Source organism: Notechis scutatus, chromosome 2 (assembly GCF_049901735.1).
Source record: "Notechis scutatus isolate UNSWTSFEM ecotype Mainland chromosome 2, rNotScu1.2, whole genome shotgun sequence".
Lineage (NCBI taxonomy): Eukaryota > Metazoa > Chordata > Lepidosauria > Squamata > Elapidae > Notechis > Notechis scutatus.
Window position 1 is genome coordinate 26,370,750 of NC_142010.1, and position 24,055 is coordinate 26,394,804.

The 24,055-nt window shown below is 38.3% G+C and overlaps 1 protein-coding gene across 7 annotated transcripts in view; it reads right to left on the reverse strand.

The window, feature by feature from the left end:
* Window positions 1–24,055, reverse strand: part of LOC113428608 (major histocompatibility complex class I-related protein 1-like) — a 684,789-nt gene that overhangs the window by 129,422 nt on the left and 531,312 nt on the right. The gene's annotated exons all lie outside the window — the stretch shown is intronic.

Consider the following 24,055-nt stretch of genomic DNA (forward strand, 5'->3'; position numbering starts at 1 on the left):
GACTCAATAAGCAGCGCTGTTAGTTTGGACTACCGGTAGCAAGTTGCTGGCTGGCTGCTCTTCTTTGCTCGCGCTGCTCTTTGCAAAAAGAAAAAAACAAAATCCCGGAGCCCTCCGTGGTTTTTGCATTTGCAAGGTGGAAAGCGGTGGCGGTGGATCGCGCGTGCTGGAAAGGGCTGTCTATTTATTATTTTATTATTAAGTTAAGAGAGAGAGAGAGGTGCTTTTTATTATTATTTTTTGTCAAATAATAAAACTATCATGCAGACTCACCTTGAAAAATCACTTTTGATTACTTTACTCTGCTAAAGCTTCAAGGGGGCATTGCCAATTTAATTCCCACTGGGGCGCTGCGCGGACCGCGGCGGGTGCTTAGGCAACCCCTGCACCCCTGGCTACTTTTCAGATTTTTTTTCAGAGGGGAAGTAAACATCACTAGGATTTTCTTATAATGGTTGCTATTGTAGTGCGGAGGGGAAATGTGAAGAAGGACTTGGACATTCCCTTATTTCAGATTAAAAAAGAGCAGATCTTTGCAATGGAGATAGACAGACAGCAGAGACACATGGCCATCTATGCATGTGTTTATGTCTGTGTATCTGGGGAGGCAGACCTAGCTTGGGAAGGGTTAGTCCCCCTGCCTCCCATCACTAGAAGTAGGAAAAAATTAGCAAATGCCAGCAGAGAGCAGCAACTCACAGGGCCATGGGGTACAGGGCATCCAAAAGGGCCCAGATGGGAGGGAGATAGATGGGGGAGGGAGGATTTGAATTGAAGGAGAAAATGGCAGGCAAGAAACATACAATGACCACAATTGGGATTACTTGAAACTGACATTGCTAAACAGTGCAGTCCTGTGATCTTTTGCTTAATGACATCGCCCAGCAACTGAAATTCTGGTCCAAGTTGGGTTGTTAAACGAGGACTATCTCTAAAAAGCAGTGCATTTCTAAAAGGCGGTCAGATAAGTAGGCACAGCCTATTAAATAAATGTATATCTAAATTTATATGGCAGAGGAAAAACCCAGAGTGAAATATAAATTATTACAGGATGCCAAGAAAAAAGGAGGATTTGGCCTTCCAGATTTTGAATTATATTATGATGCTGCTATATTAAACTGACTTAAGGATTGGGTTAAATTAGAAAATAGAAGGTTATTAGTATTAGAAGGTGTTAGGGATAACATTGGTTACCTAGCTTAGTTTGGGTAAAATAATATATAAACTATGTTAGTGAGTTTAAGTGTATGTATCACTTTAAACTGTAAACCAAGTATTTTGGGTGCGGTTGTAAAATCACCATAAGAGGGAGCAAGAGAGCTCACTGTTTCCCTGGCTTTTACTGGAATGCTGACAATGATAGATTGATGGTGATAACTGCGTGTTTGCTGAGAGAAGAAAAGGGGTTTGATTTTTCTTCATATCTCTGACTGCAAAAGAGATATATCACTGGACTGATATTGTAAGTTTAATGAACTCTTTTTCGACACTGGACTTTGCAAACTGAATAACCCCCGGACTGACTGAACTTAGTGTATGACATATGGACTGTTTGACTATGCTATAACTCTTGCTGGAATAAAAACTATTTAACTTGCACAGTGTATCTGTCTTACTGAGTGTAAGCTACTACAACGTTTTGTCTCACATATCTGCCTGTCTGCTAGACTGCCGTTGCACGTTCTGCTAGGGTGTATATCCCTAACAGAAGGTTTTGATCTCCAACTTGGCTGGCACGCCTTCATGTGGGATGGAAAATCTAAGCAACATTCATATTTCCAAAGGCACCATGTAAGAAATATGTTGTTCAATATCTGGGGAAAGATTAAAAAAAAAACACTACCCAAAGGTTCCATTGTGGCTTACTACATTGGAAGCAGTCACACATCCAAATGTATTGGATTATGAAAATATTGTTAGGTATAAAGATTTATTATATGACACTGGAGAGCTTAAAAATAGGAACTAAACACAAATTCAAGGAAAGGAGATAGCATGGTGGCCCTTTGCACAAATACAAACTCATTATAAAAAAAATAGAGAACAATTTGGCTTTAATATGACTCCACAAGAATTAGATAAAATATGGCTAGGAGAGGAAAAGAAAACAATTAATTAAACATAAATATCTTTTGGACTACAAATTAAAAGAAGAAACAGTTACAGAATCTATGATAATTTGGGCTAAAAACATGGGTCATAGTATTGAATTAGATAAGTGGGAACACATTTGGCAGACAAATTTCAAATGAACCATGTCAGTCTCGTATAAAGGAAACTTGTATAAAATGGTTCATTACTGGCACCTACCTCCTGCGAGACTGGTTAAGATGTTTCCCAATCTACCACCCAACTGTTGGAAATGTAACTATGCACAAGGAACATATTTTCACATGTGGTGGACTTGCCCATCTGCTCAGAAATTTTGGAGAAAGATTAGAAATTGGATTTTCAATATAACAAAACAAAATTTAAAACTTGAACCCGAAACCTTTCTACTAAGTATGTGTCAGCCTTCAAGATTTTCTCCCTTTGCTTTGCATCTTTCGGTTGTCATAAGTAATGGGGGAGGAGGGGGAATGGTTATGGGAAGTGAGCTGGAGGTGTTACAAACCAGAACTGTATAAGCTGGGGGGGTAGATTCTTGCTTAGGTTTCTATCCTATGCTATGCGCAGCTGCAACTCTTTATCAAAATATGTCAAGGTCAACGGACAGAGGCCTCATCACCACCTGGAGATGCCCACATGATGATATACACAACTTTTTTTTTTTTTTAATAAAGTTTTATTTGGGTTTTCACACACAAACATCTTTTTTGAAAATAGCATGGTCCCGGGTTGAACTTCTTTATACAGACACAAAACTTAATTTCATGCTCCTTTTTGTATTCTATTCCATGTCTTATACTATTTTACATTTTCTATGTAGTTTTTCCCCTCTTAATTTTCTCAATTTTATTTTGATTATCTCATCTCAATTCAAATCATTATATTTATACTTGTGTCTGTTCTGTTTCAATTTCATATTATCTTTTCTCATTAAACAAATTTTCTCCTGTAGTTACTAATTGGAGTATGACACCTTTATATCTTTCAATTACATCCATTCAACTCTTATTTAAACTTCAATATATACCTTAAGTTTATGACCTTCAATATAATACATAATACATAACTTCCAATCGAATTCTGCTTGGCACATTCTTATAATACACACTATATTCTTAAAAAAAGAAAGAAAGATTGTAAATATATGTAATTATAAACCCTCATTCCATTCCAGTTCAGTTCTATCATTAATAATCATTAAAACCATAACATCGTTAACACTTCTTTCAATTAAATATACTTCCTTAAAAACACATATAATCTCCATAATTAATTTTTCCCTTATTTCTCTTCGCGTATGTTTTATAAATCATTAAATATACCTTTTGTTACATTTATTTATTGACAAGCATTCCACTGAATTACAATAGCTATTTTATCAGAAATTTTAATCATACATTGTTTCATATTTTCTAAAATTATTTCTGCTTCTAATATAACCATACTATCTTATGTACCTTTGCAGAATCCCTTTTTCCATTAAGTTTTCACCCATTATCTCTAAATAGACCCTGTTTCTCTATATTTTGCTTCTGTCCTTTATAACTTCTTTTCCTTTCTTTCTTCCCTCTCATCTTCTCCCTCCCCCCTTTACCCCCTTGTCTCTCTAGTTCTAATTCTCTCTTCTGCATTTCCCTCTTCTGTTGCTTTCTGATTTTATACTTATATTTCACTCTATTTTTTTTGAGTTGTTTTTCCCAATCTTAAACTTTCCATTCTCTTTCTCCCTTTTCCTTTCCCCCCCCATCTAAGATTACTTGTTCATTAAAGATGGCTTCTTCTTTGTTGCAATCTTGTTCCGCAGGCATTTCTTGTTTCTCATAATTCCAAATCTCCATTTCTAAAAACTGAAATACGAAGCCAAAAGAACTTCTCCCTTCTTGTGCATCTTCTTTGTACTTTTTAAGTTCCATTTTCAGTTCTTCTAAAAGTGGACATTTTTAAAAATGTTTTTAAAAAACATTTTAAAAAGTTTTAAACAACCACCCGATTGATTTTAGTCATTCAAAACAATAACCAAGAATCCAAAAATCATCAAGTAATCCAGATAGTCCCAAGTTATATCTTCTTATTTCTTTTTCGACTTTCTCTTCCTGGGGTTTTTGTTGCGATATTTCAGTTAGAATGTATCTTTTGGAAGTCTTGTTGAGTTTTTGCTGTAAGTTCTTTTTAATTCCAGGCAGTCTCCTCTCTTCCAGATCCTGCCCTTTTATTCTTCCTCTCTCCTTTCCTGTTTTCAAAAGCTTTTAATTATCCAGAAATCTTTATTATCCCTTTGACTTTTTATTTTCAGCATTAAATGCCTATTGATGTCAAAGTGGATTTTTTTTCCAATTTCTTGCTTAAGTCTCTTAACTGTCAGTATAGGAAAAGGAGAAAACCAAATCTTTTCCCTTTTCTCTCTCCTTCGTAGCTTAAAAATCTTAGGGAACAATGTTACTGTTTTTTAACAGTTTCAATTCCAGGGTACCTTATTTGTTGCTTTTGCTGTTTGACCCGGTCAACCAAAACTTTCTCTTCTTATCTTCCTCCTGCACATTCTTTTCTGGTCGAGTTCTTTGTGGTGGCCATTTCTGACCACTGCTGCAATTGCCTTCGGGAAAGGGAGTAATGGCCAGCTGGGGAGGAGAGATGCGGCTCTCCTCAGCCCTGCTGGCAGTCTCCCCACTCTTCACCACCTCTACGGGGTGGCTTAGCCCCGAAACCAGCCAGCTCGGGGTGCTCCAGCGGCGAGCACGGATCGAAGCCTCGCAGAGACAAGGTTTCGGTTTGTCGCTGAAGAAGCTCAAACCGGAAGTCTGGATTTTTGGCCTTTTGGAATTTGCTTTTGTCTTTCTTTTTGCTTTTGGAGCCTAATTTTTACTCTTGCATTTTATTTTAAAGGAAAAGTCTTAGTATTAATGTTTTCCTTCTTTTTTTTTTTTTTTTAAAGGGAGTAGTCTTTTTTCTTTTTTCTCTCTCCCTCTCCTGCATTTTTTAATTTACTTTCCATATTGGGTTTTTTTTTTTTGTGGCTTCCTTTTTTTTGTATACCTTTTCATACCTGAGACTTTTTAATTGGATTAAGGTGTTGAAGAACCTGAAGAACTCCTTTTTCTTCTTTAGTTTTTTACTTTCTATTTTTCTGCCTTCTACAAGATTTAATAATTTTTCCCTTTTTCTGTTTATGGTTTTTTCTTCCTTTTTTAAGTTTTTACTGCTATTTAACTAACCGATTGGATTAAGGTATACAAGAACCTGAAGAAATCTTTTTTTTCCCATCTTGCTTCTTTTTTTCCACTATTTTTACTTGGAATTACAATTGGTTATTTCATGAGTGGATTAAGGTCTAGAAGAACCTGAAGATTTTGAATTGTCTGAAATGAGCAGGAAACTAACAGCGGTTGGTTCTTCAATTCCTACTTCTTCCTTTTCACCATCTGGAGGACAATGCTCAATACAGACAATGTTACAACAAGAACAAGAACAGGAAAAGGTGACATTGCAGATGATAATGCAAGGAATTCAAAGCATACAAGCAAGAACAGAGAATATTGAAAAGAGAATAGAAAAAACTGATGAAAAGGTGGAGAATATTCAACAAATGATGATGAAGTATGATGAGAGATTCCAAAAAATTGAAGAAGATAAACAAAGAGATAAGAAGATTGGAGATATTGATGGCAGATTAACAGATCAGAATTTTATCTCAGATTCCAAAACATAGAGGGACAAAACCTAGCTGAGTTAATGATAAAAACCTTGGCTGAAGCTCTGGAAATAACCAAAGAGAAGATGATGGATGGAATAGACAAGGTTTTTCGAGTCTTCACAAGATATGCAATGAAAAATAGCTTACCAAGAGAAGTTCATATCAGATTTACAAAGAAAGCCATTAAAATGCAAATATTGCAGGTGGCAAGAGAGAAAACATTGAAATATAAAGATAAGGAGATTGTGGTCCTGAAACAAGTACCCAGAAGAGTGAGAGGGATGAGAAGAGAATACCGATTCATGACTAAAATTCTACTTTAAAAAGAGATGAATTATAGATGGCTGATTCCAGAAGGTTTAATGTTCACATGGCAAGAACAGAGACACAGAATTGACTCAATTGAGAGAGCTGAATTATTTTATACTGAATACTTTGGAGGGAAAGAAGAGGAGACAGCAAAAGAAATGTCACTAATTGAATTCCAAGAGGACTGCTAAATAGCGACTGAAAAAGAAGAAGGTGCAGTAGGCGGAAAGGTGGAAAGGAACAACGTGAACCAAGATCTACAAGGCGGAAAAGGTGGAAGTTAAGGAACAACATGAACCAAGATCTACAAGAGCTGCCAAACCTACCTATAAAGTATAACCATTGAAGAGAAAAAACTGATTACATTTAACATAAATGGACTTAACTCAGCTGTTAAAAGAAGGAAAACTTTTGACAAATTAGAGAAATTAAATCTTGATATAATCTGCCTACAAGAAGTACATATTAAAAAGCAACATGAACAACTGTTGATAAAGTCAAAGTTAGGGAAAATATTTACTTCTTTGACACAATGCAAGAAAAGAGGACTGGTTTTATACATTAAAGATATTATCCCAGCAAAATTGATCCATACGGATGACGATGGAAGATTATTAATGGTGAAAATTTTTTACAATAATATGAAAACACTCCTGATTGCAATCTATTGCCCGAATGACAATCAAGAAGAATTTTATAGAAAATTACATATGAAAATAATTGAACTGGACTATGCTAATATAGTTATGATGGGAGGCTTTAATGGAATTGTAGACAATAAATTGGACTATACAACACAGAAAACATCAAAGCAAAACAGAAAGACCCTCCCTAAATCCTTTCTTAAAATGATAGATGAAATAAATTTAAAAGATGCATGGAGAGAAAGAAATGCTAAGACTAAACAATACACCTTCTATTCAAACAGACATTTATCATGGTCCAGAATAGATATGATATGCATGTCAACAGAATTGTTAGCTAATATTCAAGAAATAAATATTGAAACAAATATTTGGGCAGATCATAATCCAATGACAATTAAATGGAAAGGACAAAGAAGAAGATCTAGATGGATGTTAAATAATACTATACTAAAAGAAAAAGACTTCATACAGAGGATGGAGAAAGAACTGCATACAGAGGATGGAGAAAGAAAATAAAAAAGAAGACACATCAACGCAGAATGAATGGGATACAATGAAGGCATATGCCAGAGGCTTGATAATAGACTATACAAGGAAAAGAAATACTATGAAAAGGCTAGCCTCTAAGACATTAGAGGATGAGTATAAAGGACTTGAAAAAGAGTTACAGAAAATGCCACAGAAAAAGGACATTAAGTTAAAAATGGATATAATTAAACATAAAATGGGATTAATGGAAAAAAAAGAATTAGCACAGAAAATCAGAGGTGCAAAACAGAACTATTTTGAAGATGCAAATAAAACAGGTAGATGGTTGGCATGTAAATTGAGAAAGGAGAAAGAATCAAGGAAAATATTGCAATTAATAGAAGATCAAGGCCAAGTTTGCTATGGAGGTAAAGAAGAAGGAAATTTTTCGAGACTATTATGGGAAACTATACACACAAGAGAATATTGATGAGGACAGAGTTAAACAGTACTTACAGAATGCTAATCTACCCCAGATACCTAAAGAGATTGAAATAATGTTAGAAAGCAATATAACAATGATGGAGTTAACTGACGCACTTAAGAAGCAAAACAATGGAAAGGCACCAGGCCCAGATGGTCTTCCGGAGAAATTTTACAAAACACTGCAAGAATCATTGAATCTTCCATTGCTAGAAGTTATGAACGAAGTTATGTTAAAGAAAAAGATAGCTAAATCATGCTCAGAAGCTCATATTACACTTGTCCCAAAAGAGGACGCCGACCCATTACAAATCAAGAACTATAGATCTATTTCCCTACTAAATGCAGATTATAAAAATTTTGCTTCAATATTGGCAGAAAGACTTTAAAAATACCTAAATAATTTTATTCACCCTGATCAAAATGGATTTCTACCAAAGAGACAAATTAAAGACAATACAAGAGTAATCCTGGACACTTTGGAATACTACAAGGCACACCCTGAAAAACAAATGGCTTTGATATTCTTAGATGCACAGAAGGCATTTGACAATGTGAATTGGTGATTTATGTTCTTACAGCTGGAACAGATGGGTTTTGGTAAAAAATTCATCCCAGCAATAGAAGCTATATATGATAAGCAAATGGCAAAGGTAATGATAGAGGAAGAATTAACGGACTTTATTGATATAAGAAAAGGAACAAGACAAGGGTGCCCACTGTCACCTTTGTTGTTTGTGTTAACCTTGGAAGTGCTAAACAGAAATATTAGAGAAGAAAGGACATAAAAGGGATGAAAATTAAAAAGGAAGAATTTAAATTGCAAGCATTCACAGATGATCTGGTTTTCATCTTAGAGGACCCACTAGAAACAGCATTAAAATTGATGGAAAAGATAGAGGTATATGGGAAGGTGGCTGGTTTGAAAATAAATAAAGACAAAACAAAATTTTTGACAAAGAATATGTTATCAAGACAAAAGGAAGAACTGGCAGATGTATTGAAAATCCAGGTCACAAATAAGATCAAGTCCTTGGGGATACATTTGACAGCAAGATGTAGTACACTAAAAGAGAATAACTATATTAAACTTAAGCAGCAGATAGCGCTAGATTTGGTGAAATGGGAAAATTTACAACTGTCATTAATAGGGAGAATATCAACAATCAAGATGAATATATTACCCAGAATTTTATATTTGTTCCAAACAATTCCAATTAGGCTTGGAAAAGATTATTTTGAAGATTTAAATAAAATTTGTTGAAATATATATGGCAAGGTAAGAAAGCGAGAATAAAATTAAAACTTTTGCAAGATGCTAGAATAAGAGGAGGATTTGGTTTGCCTAATTGGGAGTTGTACTTCCAAGCTACAAATTTGATGTGGGTTAAGGAATGGATAACATTAAGAAATGCTAGATTGTTGACATTAGAAGGACATAATCTGTTGTTGGGGTGGCATGCTTTTTTATGGTATAAAGGAACTAAAACACGGTATTTTAGAAGACATTATATACAGGAGTCTCTGTGGTTAAAATGGGAGAAAACTAAAAGGCAATGTTATTTGAAAATTCCAGTCTGGCTATCGACTATTGAAGCATTTTCTTATCCTATAATATACAAAAAGGAACAAACAGTTAGATAAGGTGAAATATTGAATGAAAAGGGTGAACTTAAATCTATGCAAAAACTAGAGGAACAAGGTATAAAGAGGAATTGGTTTTCATATGCGCAAATACATTCAAGGTATGACAAAAATTCTAAAACAGGCTTCTATGATAAACTGACTGACTTCGATAAGATTTTGACAGGTACTGATGAAAAGGTGATTAAAAAATTGTATGGATATTTATTAGAAATTAAACTAGAAGAAGAACAAGTTAAAGAAACTATGATTGCTTGGGGGAAGAATTTTGGATATGGGATTGATCTAGAGAAATGGCAAAAATTGTGGTCTCAAAATTATAAAATGACAATGTCAACAGCATATAAAGAGAATTTGTATAAGATGTTTTACAGGTGGCATTTCCCCCCGATAAGAATAGCAAGAATGTTCAAGAACAAATCTGAAAAATGTTGGAAATGTCATCGGATACCTGGCTCATATTACCATATGTGGTGGACTTGTGTGGATGCCAAAAAATATTGGACTAAAATCTACACGTGATTGGAAAAAATGACAAAAAAGCATATAGACTTGAAACCAGAGATATTTTTATTGGGAATTTTACCTGAAATATATAGTAAAGAATTGAAATATTTGATTGTAAATGTATTAACAGTGGCTAGGATTGTATTTTCCAAAAACTGGAAAAATGAGAAAATACCAACACAGGAGGAAATTATTAAGAAAATATTGGAATGTGCTGAAATGAGTAGATTGACATTTGAAATCAGAGAACAAGAAGATAAACAATTTTATAAAATTTGGGATCTATTCTATCAATGGAAATGAAATATGTAGATTTTTAGAACATAATGAATATATAAAGATGTATTTTTGTTTTATTATATCTACAAAATGATTATAGGATAGATTTGAGATGGAAATGTGAACTGTCATAAAACAGGTTAAGTAAAGTATGGATTATCTTGTAAAACATGAATGAATAATAGTATAGTCAAATGATTGATTAACAATGATATTAATGTATTTAGGAATATTTGATTGACAATATGAGAACATATACAATGTAATTGTAATTGAAGACTACGAAGTGGAAGCACAAAACAATTTGTAAACCAACTGACACACTGTATGTATGTATGTGGAAGATGGCTTGATGTTTTTATATTGTGTTTGTCTATGTTTGTCTTAAAAAACAATAAAACTTTTATTAAAAAAAATTAAAAAAGGAAAGTGATGTCCAAACACATAAAACTATGGATCCAGTATCAAAACCTCAGACTAAAGGGGCAATGAATCCAAGTGGTACAGGAATAATGAAGTGTTTCCGATGTAATAAACCGGGACATAGAGCTGTAGCATGCCCTATACCCCCTCTGACGTTAGAGAGAATGCCTCGGGTCGGTCTAGAGAGTACCTGAACAGATCAACTAGGCGTGATTGGCATGGACAGGAGAAAGTGAGGGATGTTAGAAGCAAATCACCGGAGGATCACGATGAGGATAACAGTTCCAGTATACCAACTACAGTTCTAGCTGACTGATTTAGAAGGTGGGACACCCGATGATCCGATGGTGAGTAAACCCATCCATCCTTTTATCTTGCCTGTTTGTCTGTGGAATAAGTGGACTGAACAAGGAATCAAGGTGGGGGCACTAATTGATTCTGGGTGCACGAGATGTTTGATAACTAAAGGGGTGATGGACAAACTACGTTTAAACGTCATCAAATTGGATGTATCCATTAAATTTGAACAGGTGGACAGGTCCATATTAGGTGGGGTTCTGGTGACCCACAGAACTGAATATCTTAAAATGGTGATGGGTGAACACTGGGAGTGGATTTCTTTTGTGGTGGTTCCTCATATGAGTGAAGCAGTAATCCTGGGTTTAGCTTGGTTTGATAAGTGGGAGCCAACTATAAATTGGGAAGGAGGGTATCAGAAATTGACCCTAGCAGTTGGCCCTCATCCACCTAGTCATGATGGAACACAGCGGGCTCCTGAACAAAATTATATGGTTATTTACTGGAAATTAAATTAGAGAAAGAACAAGTTAAAGAAACTATGATTGCTTGGGGGAAGAATTTTGGATATGGGATTGATTTAGAGAAATGGCAAAAATTGTGGTCTCAAAATTATAAAATGACAATGTCAACAGCTTATAAAGAAAATTTGTATAAGATGTTTTACAGGTGGCACCTTCCCCCGACAAGAATAGCAAGAATGTTCAATAATAAATCTGAAAAAATGCTGGAAATGTCATCAGATACCTGGCTCATATTACCATATGTGGTGGACTTGTGAGGACGCTAGAAAATATTGGACTAAAATTCGCATGTGGTTGGAAAAAATGACAACGAAACACATAGACTTGAAACAAGAGATCTTTTTATTGGGAATCTTACCTGATACATATAGTAAAGATTTGAAATACCTGCTTGTAAATGTATTAACAGCGGTTAGGATTGTATTTGCTAAAAACTGGAAAAATGAGAAAATACCATTGCAGGAAGAAATTATTAAGAAAATATTAGAATGTGCTGAAATGAGTAGATTGACATTTGAAATTAGAGAACAAGAGGATAAACAATTCTATGAAATTTGGGACCTTTTCTATCAATGGTTGGATGATAAAACACAATAATAGAATATTTAGAATTTTAGACAATAATGAATATATAAAGAGATATTTTTTTCTTTTTTACTTGATATCATATTTATAAAATGTTTTTAGGATAGATTTGGTATGATTATATGATTTGTTATAAAATAAACTAAGTAAATTATAGCTATCTCGCAAAGTATGAATGAATAAAATCATAGTCAAATGATTGTTTAATAGTTATACTAGGGTATATAATTTTGATTGATAATATGAGTTATTATGTAATGTAACTGTAATTGAGACTACGAAATGAATGCACAAAAAATTGGTAAACCAACCGACACTCTGTATATTTATGAAAGAAAGCTGGATGTTTTTACGTTTTGTTTGTTTCGTTTGTCTTTAAAAACTAATAAAATTGTTTCCAAAAAAATAAAAATAAAATAAAGGAATTACTAACAGTACAACCCTACCCTTATGAATATAAAGATTTGGCTAAGGTGTTTGAAGAAGATGGCACTGATTGTTTACCACCACACCGCTCAATGGATTGTGCCATAGAGTTGATTCCAGGCATGCCTTTACCTAAGCCACGAATGTACTCAATGACCCACAAAGAATTAGAAGAAATGAGAAAATATATTGAAATTTTTTTTAAAAGGGGTTTCATCACTCCAAGTAGATCACATGTGGCAGCACCTGTGTTATTCCGTGAAAAAAAAAAAGATGGTAGCTTATGTTTATGTGTAGACTATCAAGGGTTAAATACCATCTGTGTGGAACCGTTATATCCAGACCTACTTATCACCTTATCACAAGTTCGCATATTTACAAAACTTGATCTACGAGAAGTGTATTATAGAGTACAAATTAGGGAATGAGACAAATGGAAGATGACTTTTAATTGTCCATTGGGTAGTTATTGTTATAAGGTGATGCCGTTTGGATTGCAAGGGGCTCCAGCTGTATTTATGCAGCTGATAAACGACGTATTATATGAACATTTATATAGAAGAGTTTTGGTTTATTTGGACAATATTTTAATTTATTCAAAATCTGAACAAGAACCTGTCCAATTAGTCAGACAGGTGCTTAAAAAACTATTAGATGCTCAACTTTACGTGAATCTCTCAAAATGTGAGTTTCATATCCAATGACTGGATTACCTCAGTTACCGTATTTCTGAACGAGGTATTGAGATGGACCCAAAGAAAGTAGAAACCGTGTTAAAGTGGCAAACCCCAACCACTAGGAAACAGCTGCAGAGTTTCTTGGGGTTTGCAAATTTTTATCGGCAGTTCATTCCCTGTTTTGCCGATGTTGCTCTACCGCTGACAGATCTATTAAAGACAAAACCTGTAGGAAATAAAGATACAAAGGCAAATACTAAGCTGCCATGGACAGAGGTATGCCAACAGGCATTCGACAACTTAAAGGAGTGATTTGCAAAAGAACCAGTGTTAAAGCATCCAGATATTGAGTTACCCTTTGTAATCCAGGCAGATGCCAGTGGCATAGCAGTAGGAGCAGATGCCAGTGGCATAGCAGATGGGTTTTTACATCCGTGTGCATACACTTCTCGTAAGTTCAGCCCAACTGAACATAATTGGGCAATATGGGAGAAGGAAGCTTTCGCAGTTTGTTGGTCATTATTGACCTGGAGACATTTGTTGGAGGACAGTCCAAAACTGTTTGAGGTGTGGACTGACCATAAAAATTTGGAAGCTCTCCAAAATCCATGTCGTTTATCACTGAAACAAGTTCGTTGGGCTTGATTTTTTAAGAGGTTTAGGTTCACATTGAAACATGTTCCAGCAGGGAAAACTTTTATGGTGGATGCTTTATTCCGACTTCCACAGGATCGTAGCCAATGTGAGGACACAATCCAACCACTTATACCGATAATTGATTGAGTCGCAGGATCTAAAGCCGTTTATACTAGCACCAGATCTGCCTGTATTGTCAGCAGAAGATGATTGGTTGACACATAACGTAAATCAAATCGAAATGAAAGATGGTATAGCCTGGCCTGGGAACAGAATTTATGTGCCAAATGTATTGAGATCAGTGGTACTGAAAAGATATCATGATGTTAAACAGGCAGGACACTATGGATTCCTGAAATCATTACATTTAGCAAAACAACAGTTTTGGTGGCCAGGCATGTGATCGGATAACGAAGCATATGTGAAGTCCTGTCCAATTTGTATGATAAATAATATAAAAATAGGAAAACCAACAGGTCTATTGCAGTCTGTATCGGAACCAACGAAACCATGACAAGAAATCGGACTGGATTTGATAGTGGATTTACCAGAAAATAACAGGTACACAGTTATATGGACTGTTTTCAATTTATTTTCGAAACAGGCACATTTTGTACCATGTAAAGGAATGCCATCGGCTAAAAAACTAGCACAATTATTCATACAACAGATATATCGATTACATTAAGTACCCAAATGGATTATATCTGATAGAGGAGTGCAGTTTGTTAGGGATAACATTGTTTTACCCTAACTGTTTTGGGTAAAGATAATAAAATGATGAATCATGGTTTGTCAGATAAAGTGTATGGGACTTTAAGCTAAAGGAATGTAATTAAGGGTGCAGCTGTAAAAGTACTATATAAGCAGCAAGGCACTCTCTGGCTCTTACTGGCTGGCTTATTGAAGACTGCGTTCTTGCTGAAACGGGGAGTGAAGAAGTGTGTTGATATTTCTCAACGGAGAGAAGATTGGACTGATTTATTGTAAGTGTACTGACACTGGCTATTCGACACGGATTTTGCAAATAGAGTATCCCTGACAAGACTTGACTGAAATTGATATATGACTACTGGACTGTTTATAATGACTATGCTATAATTCTTAAATGGAATAAACAATAATTTTGATAGCACAAGCGTATCTGTATTTTTACTGCGTGTTAACGAGAAGGCTTATCTCACACATTTACCTGTCTTCCTATCTGACTTCGCTGTACATTCTGTTTAGTTTGTTTTCCTTAACAACTGTTGGGGAATCCAGGCTTAACACAGTTTACACCCAAATTTTGGCGTGAATTAATCTATGCGATTGGATTGACACATGGATTAGCCTACCATCCGGCTACCAATGGAGCAGCCGAAAGAGCGAACGCAACCATCGAACAATATCTCTGATGTTATGTTGATTATCAACAAAGCAATTGGACAACTTTACTGCCATATGCTGAAGTCACATATAACAACGCGGTACATAGTAACACCAGTTATTCTCCTTTTCAAATAATGAATGGGATGAAATTTACATACATACTGGAATGGCCGCAAGCTGCACAACCACAAGAAACTCCCAATACCACTACGTGGGCAACCAATATAATGAAACAATGGGACTCAGTGCGAATCACATTTTAAAAAGCCCAAGAAACATATGCAACCCAAAGCAACAAGAAACGATCTGACCAAAAGCCATATAATATTGGAGATTGGGTCTATTTATCAACAAAATACATATGCCTGGGTTTAAATAAGAAGAAATTAGGACCAAAATATATTGGACTGTTTCAAATATTATGAATCATAAATCCAGTAACAGTGGGGCTTCAACTGCCGTCTCGTTTTAAACGAATTCACTGTATATTCCACATTGCTCTACTAAAATGGGCCAATATGGCCAGACAAGAACCGAGAGCGACTATGCCGGGACCAGTACGCGATGATCATTACGAAATTGACAAGATACTTGATTCACATCAATGACGGGGTGTCCTGCAATATCTAGTTAGCTGGAAGGGTATCCACTATCAGATGCAGCATGGATACCATGTACAGATGTGTCTGCTCCCCGGTTGTGGCGGTGGTTCCATACGAAATACCCCATGAAAGCGGGCGGGGAGGGGGAAATTGTATATACAAGGTAATTATTGCCTGTTTTTTATTTCAGAGAGACACATGGTAGAGGGGGCCACATGTCGAGCTTCAACAACACCGCTGATGGAATAAAGCCCGACACGTTATAATGGTTGGGGTAGAGTTGCCTACTTTGACGGTCCCGAGTTGATGATAGCTGATGAAGCCAGGCACAACCTCCTCTCCCCACTTTGGTGTGACCAGCTGGGAAACTGCCTTGTCATCTGTTTGGCATTTTGCGACTCTCTAAGCACAATGCCTCTCCCTTTTCTCAGTGTGACCGGCCAGGAAACCCTTCAGGATATAGTATCGGCTGGTCAGCGTTTCACATGGGGGATATCGGGTGGATCGAGGTAGAAGGACACCTGGGGAGGGGGGAGGTGTTATCTGGGAGTTGGGTGGCAGTGCATGAGATTGCTGTAGATGGATGTTGGATGTTTGTTAGGGGCAGATGTTAGCTAATTATTGGGGGTGGATGGGGATTATAAATACTGCTGAGAGGCAGAGGCTCTCAGCGCTGGCTTTACTCGGACTTTCCATTTGTTGCTGCTGTTGGAGGAAGCCAAAATAAACACACATAGCTACATCAAGATTGTGAGTAAAGTGTTTTATTGAACCAGTTTCAGTGACCTTCCGTAGGAGCTGACAGTTGCTTTCAGTGTTGACATCCAGGCTGACTGAGGAGGAGGGGTGTCCCTTGGATACTCAGGCATTGGGACAAAGTCCATGCCACTTACTACCTTGAAGGGAATTAGTCCCATGCTACTGTGAACAGCATTTTTGTCCGCAACCTCCATGAAAGGCAATTGGACTGCTGATAATTCACATAGCCCCTCAGATATTGCTCTACCATGGCATTCAATCTCTCTGCCCCCTCCATTGGTGCTTGGATGAAAGGCTGAGCTAAGACCCTGGGATGACCCAATACCCCACAGGAACTCCCTCCAAAATTTGGCTGTGAATTGGACCCCTCTGTCTGAGATAATTCTCTGTGGTACTCCATGCAGGCAGTAGATGTGCTTCAGGAATAGCTTGGCTAACTGGCAGGCTGAGGGCAGTCTGTTGCAAGGTATGAAATGTGCTTGTTTGGAAAATAAGTCTATTACAGTCCAGATCACCGTGGTTCCGTCACTTTTCAGCAACTCCACTGTGAAGTCCATTGCCATCTCCTCCCATGGCTTCATCAACTCCGCTACCATTTGTAGTAGTCCACACGGTTTTCCTGTTCATTTTTTCATTGCGGCGCAGATGGTGAAAATTTTCACATAACTGTTTACGTCTTTCTTTATGCCAGGCCACCAGAACTGCCTCCGAGCCAAGTGTAAAGTCTTTAAGAACCAAAGTGGCCTGCCTGTTTGGTGTAGTGGCTTCTCTGAAGAACTAGGGTGCGTAGGGATACCGGGACGTAGAGTTTTGTCCCCTTCCATGGCAAGTTATCTCTTTTTGTCAATGTGTGTTGATTGTCCCGGAGCCAAGGGTCTGCTAGCAGTTTGGTTTTGAGTTTCATAATTAGGTCATCTGCGGGTTGGTCTTGCCAATCACAGTATTGTTGTCTGTTGGTTACTTGGGCAGCTACTTGGGCAGGGGAAATGATGGGGTTTACGACCTTCTCCCTTTCACATTTGTACTGGGGCATGTGGGAGAGGGCATCAGCCAGAAAGTTCCTTCCCCACGGGATGTGTTTTAGCACGAAGTCAAATCAGTTGAAGTATTGAGCCCATCGGATTTATTTGGGTGATAGTTTTCACGGGGTCCTAAGGGCTTCCAGGTTTTTATGGTCGGTCCAGACTTCAAATGGTCTCTGCCCCCTTCCAGCAGGTGGCACCAGGTTTGCAGTGCCCATCTCACTGCAAAAGCCTCTTTTTCCCATACTGCCCATCGTTTCTCTGTGTCCGTGAGTTTGCGGGAGATGTAGGCACAGGGCTGTAGGCTTCCTTGGTTGTTTCTTTGGAGTAACACTGCTCCCACTGCCACTTCACTGGTGTCTGCTTGAATGACAAAGGGGTTATTGGGATCAGGATGCTTCAGAACTGGTTCTTTTGCAAACAGTTCTTTCAGTGTTTCAAATGATTTTTGGCAGGTTAGGTCCCACTATAGGGGTTGTCCCGGGAAGAGTTTCTTTCCTGGACTTCCTATCTTTAGGAAGACCATCATGGGTTTGGCAATCCTCACGAAGGAGGGGATGAATTGTTGGTAGAAGTTTGCGAACCCCATGAAGCTTTGTAGCTGTCTGTGGGTATGAGGGGACTGCCAGCCCAGAATGGCTTGTACATTGGTTGGGTCCATCTCTATGCCCTCATTGGAGACTCAGTAGCCCAGGTAGTTCAACTGTGCATGGTGAAATTCGCATTTTGACAGCTTGACATACAGGTTTGCTGTTAGAGGTTTTCTAGTAGAGTGTGGTCCAAGAGAATGTGGTCCAAGTAGACAAGAACCCCCTTATAAAGATGTCCATATAGCACCTCTTTTATTAACTGCATGAACACTGTTGGGGGGCCCTGTAGTCCGAAAGGCATGACCTTGAATTGGAAGCTCTCTAGGGGGCAGTTGAACACTGTTTTCCATTCATCTCCCTCCCTGATGTGGACTCGATAGTATGCTTCTCTGAGATCTAATTTGGTAAAGATCTTCCCTTTGGCCAGATGGGACAGCATGTCCTTCATGAGCGGGAGGGGGTATAAATTGTGTACACACAATCCGTTGATCTCTCTAAAGTCCACGCATAATCTCATAGTTCCATTTATTTTTTATTTTTTCCCCAAAACTAAAGAAGATTTATTTGAACGTAACATTCTATGTCCAGCACTAACCTAGGTGTAGCCAACTCTGAGATACGTAATTCACTATCAGCCTTGATACTACTCCCCCCCAACCCCTCTGGGTGTATCATCCAATGAAAAAACGTCCATAGCCAAGAGTCATCAATCATGATCTCCGATTAGATTTTTTCATGGCAGAAGCTTCAGCCATCTAATCAGTAAGAAAATATGAATGGAATGTACTTTCGATTTACCCTGTTGTTTGCTCTTTGAAACTCCCCCCTTCTTTCTGTTGTCAACTATAAAACGTGTATACAAAATGTTTTATGAGTTGACATTCCGCTCCTCCCTGCGTGCCCTAGGATGAAGACGGAATGGGCCTGGGTCTTCCTCTGAATGCCCATCCAGCCTGTGCACTTCCCCAGTTTCCTCCACAACCAACCAGAGCCACACTCCCACTTCCTGTCAGCTGTTCCACCTCTTCCTCGGAGTCAGACTCCAACAGGGGCATGACAGGTAGCAGGAGAAACCATGATACCAAAAAACCACAGGTACACCTTTGGGGTCACTATTCTGCAGTGATTGTGATCAGTTTAGTTTAGTTTACTTTATTGTCATTGCACCTCGTACAATGAAATTAAATACCATTGTCAGTGTACATTATGACTATGAAAATAAACACAAAACACACATCCTTCACATTCTATACATTGAATTGAAAACCCCTGATATTGCATTAATTGTTGTGACTCAGAGGATTGAGCCTGCTATGTCAGAAGACATAGGCTCGAGTGATGAGGAAGACCTGGCATTAAGGTTTGAGCCTGCCTTGTTAAGTGACATAAATGGGAGTCAGGAGGAGGAGGAAGATAGGGCATTGGGGTTTGAACCTGCTTTGCTGGAGGTTTCATCCTCTCCCGTACCTTCCTCGTTAATTACACCTGTGTCAGCAGAGAATCAGGAGAACGTGCCAGAGACCTTAGATGAAGATCAAAGCGAAGAATCTTGGTTTGATGCAAGGAACAGATGTAAGTAGAAACGTCAAGCACAAACTGGAAGGAGACGTCGAATCAGGGATTGATTAAGAGACTGACATGCCCCTTCAGGAAATATAAGGAGGCGTGTTAACTCTGGAGCCTTGTCTGGATCAACTTGTTAATTACCTCGCAGCGTGGAAGAAGTCTTCTGTTTGCCCTTTTGGCTCTGAATCATCCAGTGACTCATTATCTTGGTTCAAAGACAGTTTCTGGGAGAGCTGCCAACGATGATTACAGAGAGGAGTTAACTCTGTGGTGTCTGACTCTAACTCTACTGCTGCCTGTCTTCTAACATCAAGGAAAGAATCCAAACCCTAGAACCAAAATCTAACAGATTAACAGAGTTGGAAGGCACCTTGTAGGTCATCTAGTCCAACCCCCTTCCCAAGGAGGAGACCCTAGTGGTGGGATTCAATTTTTTTTACTACCAGTTCTATGGGCATGGCTTGGTGGATGTGGCAGGGGAAGGGTACTATAAAATCTCCAGTCAGAGGTCACATTTGCTAGTTCTCAGAACTACTCAAAATTTCCACTACTGGTTCTCCAGAACTGGTGAGAACCTGCTGAATACCACCTCTGGGAGACCCTACATCATTTCTGGCAAATGGCAGTCCAATCTCTTCTTGAAAGCTTACAGTGATGAAGCCCTCACAACTTCTGAAGGCAACTTGTTCCATTGGTTGATTGTTCTCACTGTCAGAAAACTTCTAATTTCTAGGCTAAATCTCTCCTTGTTCAGTTTCCATCCATTATTCTTTGTCTGGCCTTCGGGTGCTTTAGAAAATAGCTTGACCCCTTCCTCTATATGGCAGCCCCTCAAATATTGGAACACTGCTGTCAAGTCTCCCCTGGTCCTTCTCTTCACTAAACTAGCCATACTGAGTACTTGCAACCATTCATTGTATGTTTTAGCCTTTAACCCTGCCTAATGCTACGTGTAGGAATTGTTTCTGATTGTCTTTTTTCTTAGATCTTCATTTATTAATCTTAAATTAAGCTGAATTGCTCATGATGAAGTTAAATTTAACTTCGCATCTGTTGCAGAAAAGCTCTTTTTTGATCACAGCTGACAAAGAGCCAGGAAAGTGTCAGGCTGTGGACTGTATTGTTGGGTAAATAGTTATAGACTATATAGACATTTTTTTCTTGATGCTCACTGTGTTGCTTTCCATATTCATGTAAGATTCTGAAGATCCTTTATATTTTGAAGGTTTTTTTTTAGTTTATTATATAAATTATGGGCTGTAAGTTCTACAGCTAAGATGGTAGGAGTGCCCACAGAATGATTGAAGCTGTGATCTGATTTCTTGCCACATTTCCCCAGAAACAGAAGTGAGGGGACCTGATGACCTTTTTTCTGGTTGTGTTGTTATATTTGGTGATGTGGGAGTAAGGATAGGATAAATGAAATGTAAATTGAGAAAGAAGTCCATTTAATATGCAAGAGTTTATTTCTGAAGGTAATGTTAGCCTGTAAGAATGATATTACAAGGTACCATGACTTGAAAAACACTATAGTGATTTTAGCATACTCTTAAAAATATAAGTACTGGTTTATATGACTCTACAGACAAAAATCTAAGAGTGGTGAAGAATTCATATTATATACTATAATAAATAATGTGTTTGATCTTTTAGAGTAGTGATAATCAACCTGCGATAACTCTACATGTTACTCCCAGTGCCCCTCACCAGTAGTCTGGTGTCCTGGTATCCTGGGAATTACAGTTTAGCAACACATGAATACCACAGAATACTAATTCCTCTTATATTACTTTATGGTGGTGTTTTATTCAAACTACTAGATTAAAATGGTCATATAAGAATTGGAGAAACAAAAGTATGGTTTTCTTTTAAAGGCTGAGTTGTTACAGAGGTGAGTATCCTGTTCGTGGAACTCTTTGCTAAGTGCAACATTCCTAGCATTCCTAAAGCTACTTTTTAGATCTTCGACTCTACTTTTAAGCAGAGAGGAACCTTGCTTAGCACTGAAACAGTGTCGACTCAGCTAGCCGATGGCAGGAACACAGATATCTAACTGAATCTGTGATTCTGTGAGCAACTCAATCTGCCTGCCTGCTTTGCCTGCTTTTGGGTAAAAGTTGCTCTTTTTTCATAAAAAAATCAATATTTATATAAATATTTATAATATTCACATACAAGCCATGCCCAGCCAGTCAAATGGCCACCTTCCCGGACCTCGCCTTGCCCTCCCTGTAGCTCCTCGTAGTGGCCTGCACCTCACCTTGCCCTCCATATAGCTCCTCATAGCTTCCCGGCTTCGCCCTGCCCTCCCCAGGCCTTGAAACTGGCAAAAAAAATGCTTGCTCTTAAAAGCCTCCAGTGATGAAGCTCCCACAACGTCTGAAGGCAAGTTGTTCCACAGATCGATCAATAGATTCCACTTTTATAGTCATTGCACTATAAAAAAGAGGTTGAGACTCTAGAAAAAGTGCAGAGAAGAGCAAACAGGATGATTAGGGGACTGGAGACTAAAACATACGAAGAATGGTGACAGGAACTCGGCTTGGCTAGTCTAGTGAAGAGAAGGACCAGGGGAGACAGGATAGCGGCCTTCCAATATTTGAGGGGCTGCCCCAGAGAGGAAGGGGTCAAGCTATTTTCTAAAGCACCCAAAGGCCAGACAAGGAATAATGGATGGAAACTGAACAAGGAGAGAGATTTAACCTGGAAATAAGGAGAAAATTTCTGATAGTGAGAACAATCAACCAATGGAACAGCTTTGCCTTTCGAAGTTGTGGGAGCTTCATCACTGGAGGCTTTCAAGAAGAGTTTGGACTGCCACCTGTCAGAAATGGTGTAGGGTCTCCTGCTTGGGCAGGGGATTGGACTAGATGACCTACAAGGCCCCTTCCAACTCTCTTAAGCTGTTAATCTGGTTGATTGTGTGCTGTCGAGTCATTATCGACTCTTATCGACCACACAGAGGTTCTCCAAGACAATCCCTATCCCATCCTAACGGACCTATCCTAATGCTTTAACCCTTCCCATGATGCCTCCCACGGCCATCGGTCCTTCCCCCTTGCTTGAGGTTGTCCTCTTTCCGAGAAAAACCGAGATTCCCGCCATGGCCGCTCATTGCATCTCTCCGCCTACAGGGGTCGCCACTAAGCTTCTCCACAGTTGGCAGGGAAATTCCCCGCTTGCTCTGTCAACCTCCGCCACTGAAGCCACATAGCAACTGCTGACGCAAGGACATTCTCTTCACCCATTGGCTGGGTGATCCCATACTGGGGTTTTGCTGTCCCTCCATCCCTCCTAACCCGGTGCCAACGCTCCCAGTGGAAGAAATGCGGGTTCAAACTTGGAGGGCGAATTCAGGATTAGAATAGAGCAGGAAGGGACCGTCGAGGTCTTCTAGTCCACCCACCCCCTGCTCAGGCAAGAAATCCCACACCATTTCAAACAGTAAACTTCTCAGTCGTGTTTAAAGAGTTCAAGGAAATTCAGCCCAGGATCCATACACATCTGTGCAGCAGGCTGACGGGACCCTCAGAAGCCTCACAGCAGAGAAAGCCATTAGAAGCTCTAAGGTGGCCTCCATGAATAACAAAATAACAGAGTTGGAAGGGACCTTGGAGGTCTTCTAGTCCACCCCCCTGCTCAGGCAGGAAACTCTTATACCATTTCAGTCAAACGGTTGTCCAATCTCTTCTTGAAAATTCCAGTGTTGGAGCATTGAAGTTGTTCCATAATCTGATCTGGAGGAAGCGTTCCAATATCTAACGGTTTTCCACAAAGAAGAGAGAGTCAAGCTATTGTCCAAAGCACCTGAAGACAAAACAGGAAGCAATGGATGGAAACTAATCAAGTAGAAAAGCAGCATAAGGAGAAATTTCCTGACAGTTAGAACAATTAATCAGTGGAACAACTTGCCTCCAGAGGTTGTGAACGCTCCAACACTGGAAGTTTTTAAGAAGACGTTGGAGAACTATTTGTCTGAAGTGGTACAGGGTAACTCCCTGAACAGGGAGTTACACTAGAAGACCTCCAAGGTCCCTTCCAACTCTGTCTCTTCTCTTCTCTCCTACTTCTATTCTACCTTTATTCTATTCTATTCTACCTTTATTCTGTTCTATTCTACTTTTATTCTATTCTACTTCTACTCTACTCTACTCTACTCTACTCTACTCTACTTCTATTCTATTCTATTCTACTTTTATTCTACTTCTATTCTACTTCTATTCTATTCTACTTTTATTCTATTCTACTTTTATTCTATTCTATTCTACTTCTATTCTACTTTTATTCTATTCTATCCTACTTCTATTCTACTCTACTTTTATTCTATTCTATTCTACTTCTATTCTGTTCTACTTCTATTCTATTCTATTCTATTCTATTCTATTCTATTCTATTCTATTCTATTCTATTCTATTCTACTTCTATTCTATTCTAATTCTA